Source organism: Lepidochelys kempii, chromosome 3 (genome assembly GCF_965140265.1).
Source record: "Lepidochelys kempii isolate rLepKem1 chromosome 3, rLepKem1.hap2, whole genome shotgun sequence".
NCBI lineage: Eukaryota > Metazoa > Chordata > Testudines > Cheloniidae > Lepidochelys > Lepidochelys kempii.
In genome coordinates, this window is record NC_133258.1 from 148,709,751 (window position 1) to 148,718,999 (window position 9,249).

The following is a 9,249-nucleotide window of genomic DNA, read 5'->3' on the forward strand; positions in this document are numbered from 1 at the left end:
TATGAAGACACAACCTCAGGCTTTACACTTCTATGTTAGATAAAATCCCTTTCCTAATGAAAGTTACCTATTACCTTAAAACTACTCCTCAGAGTATCGAGCAGCTATAGGAGGGATCCAGTGTTCACAGACAGCCTCCTTCCTCAAGACTGTCCCCCAAGTTTTGGATGGTCTTCAGTTCAAACCGTTTCCATTTTAAAAGGATCTGCAGGTTTTTTCCCCTTTCAATCCCTATAGATATTAAATGTGGGGAAAACTCCCTCCCTTTCTTATTTTTTGAAGACTGGGTCCCCCCCACCCCTCCAGTTTCAAGCTGTTCCTATTTGCTTTGATGGTTCCTCATTCATTGTGCTTTCCTGGGCTGGCTTGGTGCCTGAAGCCAGTCTCATCTGGTTGGGGAGGTAACCCCTCCTTGCTTGACTGCTTCACTGCCCTCTTGTGAGGTGATGCTGAAGTCACATGACAGATACAATTACAGTTTTCTACATATATATAGATACACATACATTCATAACCATAACCTGTATACACATCTCCTGACTACTAAGTTCAGTGCATTACAAGCTTCCATAAAAAATATTAGTTGAGAAACTCATATAGCAAAATAACATAGTATACAGACAGTTGGTTTAACTCCTTATTTTGGGAGTTTACGCCATCTGTTCTCTCCTTGTGGTGTCTGGTCCCCCATTGTCACAGAGGGAGTATAGTTGTTACATCAGGGGGCTGGGAAGGTTTTGCCACTGACTTATGATCTTGGGCAAATTCCTTCCCTTTTATTTGCCTCAGTTTCCCCTGCTGTAACAGTGGGCTAATGCTCACTTTCCTGTTCACTTCCCAAGGGGGCTGTGAGGGTCATGTAATTAATGGGTGTGAAATGTTTTGAGAGCCTTGAATGGAGGTCTCTAAAAAGAGTGAAAGGGGGGAAAGTGACAAAGTCACTCTGTGAGTCAGATAGAACCCAAGAATTCTGGCTCTTAGTCCCCTGTTCTAATTATTACAGTCCAGCACCAGGAGCACTGTCAAGATCAACAATCATATATTTAGAGGATGTCCTTTGTGTGTTTTTCTATGATCTCTTAAGCATATGCAGATGGAAAGAGCTTTAACCATGAACTTTGCTCACCCCCTCCAGATGTTTAATTGCTTTTTGCCCTTCACTAAGCTATCTAGGTGGGGTCAGTTTCACTTTCTCTTCCAAGCCAGATGGATTTTCAAGTCCCCAAGCTATAGTGTGTTTGGGTCTCCAGCATTTCAGCAGAAAGCTTCAATCCAGATCAAGCAATATTTTTTAAAAAAATCAGGGAAATATTTCTATTCTTATTTGTTTTTGTAGATTTAAACCAGGGAGTCTCAAACGGGGGGGGGTCAGGACCCCTCAGGGGGTCGCGAGGTTATTACATGGGGGGGTCGCAAGCTGTCAGCTTCCACCCCAAACCCCGCTTTGCCTCCAGCATTTATAATGGTGTTAAATATATTTAAAAGTGTTTTTAATTTATAAGCGGGGTGGGGGTCGCACTCAGAGGCTTGCTGTGTGAAAGGGGTCACCAGTACAAAAGTTTGAGAACCACTGATTTAAACTAAGTTTCAGAGTGGCAGCCGTGTTAGTCTGTATCCGCAAAAAGAAAAGGAGGACTTGAGTCACCTCAGAGACTGAAGTGAGCTGTAGCTCACAAAAGCTTATGCTCAAATAAATTTGTTAGTCTCCAAGGTGCCATAAGTCCTCCTTGATTTAAACAAGAAGTTCTGGGCCATAAAATACTTTCAGCTTCCTTTACAAATTACACTGCTAGTGTTTCCATTACAATCAACAGAGCAATCACGGAAAATTCTCCTTTGCTGCCCCTAGGCGTCAGTAGTAATCCACATTGCTGCTATCTAGCCTGTAATGCAGATACACAGCGCTGCTGGTCACTGGGGAATGGAAACTTCACGAATGAGTCCGTTATGCCAGAAATGTGCTAGAAACTTAGATTATCTTCCCAACTCAGGGAGGAGATTTCACAACCCAGCTGACTGCTCAGCACCAGCACTAGGAGTAGATCCAGTTCCTATCAAAGGAGCCCCAGAAAACCAAAGGCTACCTAACCCTTCTCTCCTCCTGCTCCCTAGTGTGGATCACAAATCTCTGCCCCTGCCCTGCAGATTCAAACTTTGTGCCCACAGCGGTGCCATCCAGGCCAGAGTCTGCATTCATGGATCCTGCTTCTATCCACCCCACTCAGCATTCCATAAACTCTGTTTTTATGATTATACATTGATTCTGTGGTAAAACGTTAAGTAGCATGGGGGACTAGCTGGCTCCAGGGACTGGAAGTGGACTATGGAGGCTTTCAGCACTGGGAATGAGCCTCTGTTGGGTGAGATGACTTTGCTGGATCTCAGTCCAGTTCCCAGAGGACGGGCATCCACATCACAACAGGCACTATCTCCACTGGTACCGATGAAGTGAGCTGTAGCCCACGAAAGCTCAGGCTCAAATAAATTGGTTAGTCTCTAAGGTGCCACAAGTCCTCCTTTTCTTTTCACTGGTACTAAGTGGCCCACTGTCTCTCCATAGGTGAGCTATGGATTGGAGAAGCCAGAGGGACTGAAGTCTGCTCTCATGGCGGTGCAGAGGGTGAGGTGTAGTGGTGATGGTAATGGGCAAGGGAGTTTACACCCAGACTGTAGTTGATCTATAGACAAGTAGAGGACTTCAATCAACAGATCATCCTGTACCATTAACCTGCACTAGATTGACCTAAGGGAAGACTTGGACTGTGGAAGAGGAAAAGGAGTGACTGATGGCACCTTCTGTGAGATCCGTACAGCAGCTCCTGGTTCAGGGATGGCAGCCGCCGCCTCTTGGCTAGTCTGATCCAAACTAAAGCCAGAGGAGAAGGATGGCCATCCTGCTCTGTAGGGGAATACACACACTTTGGGCTATTGGCAATGGCTGGGGTCCCAGGAGAAATGCACCGCTCCCCAAAGGTGAATCAAGGGGTGCAAATTGCTTGGAGTGAGCAAAATCACAGGGCCGGCTCAAACCCAGTCTCGGGAGGGTGCTGAGAAAACTTCCTGGGGGCTGCTGAGCATAAGACTTGCTCTGCCTTCGTCCATGTTGGTAGTTGCCTGTTCTATTGTCTCAGCCTCAGGATGGAATCCTCCGCCATGCTCAGGGCCAGCACACAGCCTACACACCCCGTCCCACTCAAGCACAGAATGGTTATGCTCTCTGGGGAGTGGGGCCTCCCTTCTCTCCTGTCTCCATCTACACAGCTGGAAGCACAAGCCAACCCTAATGGGGAGACTCTATCTGAGGAATTGGTGGAAAAGGCCCCTAACATTCAGTCAGACAGAGGAAGGGACCCCTCACGAGGGATGGACTGAGTGCTTCTGATACCATTAGAATTGCCCCAAACTTCTCCCTAAACTCCAGCTCAAGCTCAGTCCTTAGGGTAGCTGCCTCTGTTCTGCTAGGCTCTGGCTGGGATCTGAGGCCCAAGGTTCCATAGGAGAGGCTGTTCTATGGGGTTTTTAGCTGGACTAGAAACACGATGTCCCAGATCTCACCAGAAACCAGATCTATGGTCTGAATTCCACACCACAGAGGTAGAGATAAGCCCCTAGAATAAGGTAGAAATATAGGTACATAAGGACAGATTTCCTAAAAACTCTCAACACCCTCACTATGGGCCAGATTTCCAAAGGAGCTCAGCAGATTGGGTGCTAAATGAGCTCTTGTGAAAAGTTGGCCGAGAATCCTGACAGAATCCTGGTGGTAGCTCTAATGATCTACTACTTAGTACAGGAAACACCTATTGGCTTCCATTACTCAGAATCCTTCCCAGGAGACTGGGAATTGTGACGAAGTGGGACTGTTCTTAATATTTTGTCTGAATACTGTAGGGGTGCCTCAGTTTCCCCTATGCATTTTTTATGTCTCTAGGTGGTGGGATAAGGCAGGGGGTGTAATTGTTGCAGAGCAAAGGGCCAGTGTACGTAAATGGCCGACACTCTGTCTCCTGGCAACTGATGGCGTTGGCCCTTCTCCCCTGCAAGGTGAGAGCTAAAGGGTTGGAGAACAAAGGAATCAGGTGACCTCCTGGCCTGGGAAAGGGCAAAGCCCAGAGGAGGAGAGCCTGGAGGGTGAGTCAGTTGGGGGCTAGCGGGGGATGAGGAGTGAAGTGGGATAGCTCAGTGGTTTGAGCATTGGCCTGCTAAAGCCAGGGTTGTGAGCTCAATCCTTGAGGGGGCCATTTAGGGATCTGGGGCAAAAATTGGGGATTGGTCCTGCTTTAGGCAGGTGGTTGGACTAGATGACCTCCTGAGATTCCTTCCAACCCTGGTATTCTATGATTCAGATGTGATTGTCTGGCTCACTGGCCCCCAAAATGGACCTGGCTGAGGGGTCCTGTTCTCTGTACCTACAAACTATGTTTTAGACCGTGTTCCTGTCATCTAATAAACCTCTGTTTTACTGAGTGGTTGAGAGTCACGTCTGACTGCGAAGTTGTGGTGCAGGACCCTCTGGCTTCCCCAGGACCCCGCCAGGGCAGACTCGCTGTGGGAAGCGCACGGAGGGGCAGAGGATGCTGAATACTCTGAGGTCAGACCCAGGAAGGTGGAAGCTGTGTGAGCTTCTTGCCCTGCAGACAGTCTGTTCACAGAGAGGAGTGTTACGAATTACACCTGGTAGGACACGCACACAACTGCTGAGAATTATACCTGATAGGACACGCACACAAATGCTACGAATTACACCTGGTAGGACACGCACAGTTCGAATCTAGGCTGAGGCACATAAACAAAGTCCACAACTGCAGAGTTCGCAAAAAAACACCAAGTTTATTATGCTCGGGCGTGGTGCCCCCCTGCTAGCCAGGAGGGGACCCTGAATACAGATTATACAAAGGTTATATACTTTTTAGCAAAGCATGTTGCCCTCGTGCATTGGAAACTTTAGCCAATAAGCAAACCCTTTTCTTATCTACCACCTATCCCTGCTTGGTGCATTCCTCGTGCTAAACCAGTATGTTAATTACACAGCATGGTCCTAAAGCCATGCATCAGTAACTTTTATTATCAGGATGGGAGGCCTCACATCAAGGCCAAGAGACAGGGAGTTAGAGACTGACAAAAACCAGATACTAGGAGTCAAGGCAGGCTGGAGACAAGGAGGAGGATTTTCACAGGGATTCAGTATCTAAGGATCACTCCTCCTGGTGTATGATGTGCTGGCATTTAAACAATGGTGGGCCCCAAACCAAAATGGAGTCACATGTGCTAACTTTTCCTTAACAGGAGACTTCACCAGAGTCCTGACTGGCTTCATAGGGAGCAATTCCAGAGCATCGCCCAGGGACTCTGTGACAGGGATGTCTGCATTTGAGGAGAGGAAAATGAAGATGGTGCGTTGTTATGAGCAAAGCTCACAGTCCTGACAAAAGAGGCAATCCCAAATGTTCCCAATATATCACAGAGGGTGAAGGAGCTTATCCGAACCACATTAGTCCCTCATCATTGTTCTTTTTAGAGGGTCACTATCTGAGCAGAGTCACCTCCAAATGCAGAGTTTGTAAGAAATAGGCTCTCGTTAAATCCTTAACCCACTAATAAAAAAAAAAGTAATCCAATGGACATGGTGGGCTTGGTTCTCCCCTCACATCAGTGTGACTCCATTGACTTCGACAGGTTTATCCCCAATTTACACCAGTATAAGTGAAAGGAGAATTGGGCTCAGTGCTTTTTAAAAAAACAAACCTTTCCCTGCTGTAACTGCCTCCCAAACACTGCAGTGTGGGATAGTGCATGAGAGCCTGAAACTAACTAGAAACCAAAGGGAAACTGACCAGTCTGTTTTCACTGTCCAGGAGGAGACAAATGCAGAGGATGGACAAACATCATGAAAGGGGGAAAGGAAATGGAATGTTTAAGACTTTTTTCAACTATAGGCCCTAATCCTGGAAGAGGATCCAGGCAAGCACAGCCCTGCATCTGTGGGACTCCCTAATGGTGTTCCCCGGGGGCCCACCCATGCTGATCCTAATCATGGGATAAGAGTCTTAATGACCTCCGTTGTTATTCACATTATAGGAGAACCGATTTTTTTAAAACCTGGCCATGTCCTTTTAACTAGAAGAGTTTCTTCTTGCCTGTGAAACAGCGGTAAGTGCAAGGTCCAGCAGGGGGAGCTCCAAACTGGCAGAACTAAGAGGGAGACTTGGCAGGGATCAGTGACCCACAGTCAGTCACCATTGGAGAGTAGAGGACAGCATAAGGCTTGTCATGGCCCAGCCACAGATGCATACATTCTGGTAGGGAAGAGCTCTTTGCCCTGCACCCATCACTTGGGATTGGGAGTCATCTCCCCAGAGGTGCCAGTTAGAAGGAGGGATTGGTCCATCTTTGGCCTTGATTCCTTGGCTTCTTGCTACTCCTTGCTTACACACATAGGAGGATGGAGCACCCAGAGCCTCACCAGCCCAGGTCCTTTCAGATTCACCCCCTGAGTGAGTTTGGTGATTGCAAAAGCGAGGGACTGATAACAGCATGAGCACACAGTGCTGGCAGGAGATGTACAAGATCCCCACACGCAGCTCTGACGATGCCCCTCACTCCAGACCCCCTGCTATTCCAGCCCTTTGTTTCTTCTGAGCTTAGGGGCTGGCATTTGTAGTGACCTCTTTCCAGCCCTAATATAAGGATAGATATCAATTCAGTTCAATGACAAGCTAGACAAATGTTGAGTTAGTTGTATGGGGTTGACCGTGGTAAACCTGTGAGCTGTTAGTGTAAATTAGGGTCTAGACTCTCCTCTCAGTTCCGGCGGTGTAAATTGGGAGTAACTTGGATGGAATCCATGGAGGAGTCACACTGGCATAAGTGAGAGGGGAATAAGTCCCTGGCTGTTTCCAAAACAGACTCAGGCTGAGCTGAGCACTTGCACAACTAATAACAGTGCCAGGCCTTCTCCCCTGCAAAATCTGTCTCCTTACTGCCCACTAAACCTCACAGACACTGGCTATGATGTGAGCATAACTGGATCCACAGCCAGCCCCCACCCCCTGGCATGGATTCATCTTCTGTCCTTGGATTTAATGTCCAAGGAGCTCAACACTGGGGGTTAGAGAAGGGTTAATCAACATAGGGAAAGTGGGAAGAGCTGGATCTGGGCTGCAGGGTCTAGCAGGTGGGAGTGAGCAAGTGGTTCTCCTGTTGAAATATTCAGCTGATGAGTGGGAGAGTGGAGCTGTGCAAAGGGCAGCTGGCTCTACCCAGGGAAGAGGGGACTAGGTCCAGTGCTCCATGAATAAGTGATGAGCGTTGCTCAGGTAACCAGCTGCTTCTGGTGCTGATCACATGTAACGTGTCTTCTGCACTCAGTGGTCATTTCCAGCGGGTGCAATGGCGCAGTGGCAGTAGTAATGCGGGCAGATGGAAGGAGGCCAGGCACTGTGGTGGGCTCTATCCCCATTCCCACAACTGGCTTGTCTCTTCTACCTGCCTGGCCAGCTTTTTCCTTTGGGAGAACTAGATCAGTGAGGGATGACTCACCATGGCTTCTGCTGGCCCAGCCACAATAGGTGACTCCAGCTCAGTATAGCTCCTACCAGATTAGCCACAAAGAGGCAAGTCCCAGTGAAGACTTCTTCCAACCAGCCTCCCATAGGGGAGACAATTTGCATTCAATTCTGGCTCAGCTTGTCTCCTACTGGCTCAGGCAGGAAGAGGTGACTCCCAGTTTGAGAGCAGCTCAGCTCCTATCTGGAGGCCAAACCCCCTGTGGTGCATGGTCCTTTCTGCTTCCCTGATTAATTCCCATCAGGGGATGCTGGGCCCAGCAGCACCGCCAGGGGACGAGGAGGAGGTATTTGGCTCAGATACTGGGCATGTGTGGGAGGTGCTGTAACCACATTACTTATGACGGAAGTTTCTTATTAACAGTCAAAAGGCAATGTGAAGCAGCCAATGCCTGTGACTCACACCTGTGAATCTGGGGAGCTATATGAAGGTACCAGAAGGCCATGTGAGGCATGGACTGCTGCAGAGAGGGAACTGACAACTGTAACCTGAGCCAGAGACAGCAGTGGAGCCAGGGAAATGAATACAATGATGATAACTTGAGGTCTCCTGGAGAGCGAGCAGACAGTCCCCATGGCACTATATTGGAAAGAGAAGGATCAGAGTATAGGAATCAAAGAGTTTCCAACTGTCAGAATTTCCTACATGCTACATGTGCCCTACACCATGAGCCAAGGAACTGGCTGTGTGACAAAAGCCACTAATGCCCGGATGCACTGGGTACAGCAACTGCTGTGCAAATGGCTTCAGCGCAGTAAATACAGCCAGTGGGCAATGGCAAAGGGGGATCCTTTAAACTGGGTACTGTAGAACAATGCAGCGCCATTGCACTGAAAATAAAGGATGTTTTCAATAAGAAACTGTAGATTCAGGACACAAAATACCACCACAAGGGCAGGGAACTCTGATACCCTGATTTAAAACACAGCTTCACACAATATTTACCACTCGGGTACAAACTGAAAACCTGCCTAGCCATGAAGTGACATAAAAAGCTCTTTGCTATAAATACTGCAGATGTGGGCACAGAGGCTCTGATTCTTCCCTGGGCTGGCACCGTATGGAGTCTTTGAGACCACTGAGAAGTCAGTGTAAAGCACTACTATTCCGATCTGAGAGCATTTTACATCCACTCTCTGCGGGTGTAAGTGATTCCATGAGGTGTCAACCTTGGGGAACCAGGCACAGGGGGTCTGGAAGGAGACGACCACACAGATACATCAATAAGAGACCACCTTCATCCCAGCTGCCATGTCTTCTTAAAAACTCTCCCACCTGACGCTAGAAAAAGTTGCACCTGCTACCAACCTGGTACCCCAGAATAGCACCCTGCCTCCATCTCTAAATCTTGCAGAAAGGCAAATTAATGGATATTAAGGCAAAGATGCCACTGCTTTCTATCTCCTGGGTGTGATGCCCTCAAGAGCGGCTGTATGGTCTAGTGGTTAGGGCAGGGACTGGTCATTAGGACTCCTGGGTTCTCTCCTTGGCTCTGCTTACTGACTCAGAGTGCAGACTTGGACAAGTTGCTACCTGTCTCTGTGCCTCAGTCTCGCATGTGTAATTATCCGTGGGAAGTTTCAGAGTAGCAGCTGCGTTAGTCTGTATCAGCAAAAAGAACAAGGAGTCCTTGTGGCACCTTAGAGACTAACAAATGTATTTGGGCATAAGCTTTCATGGGCT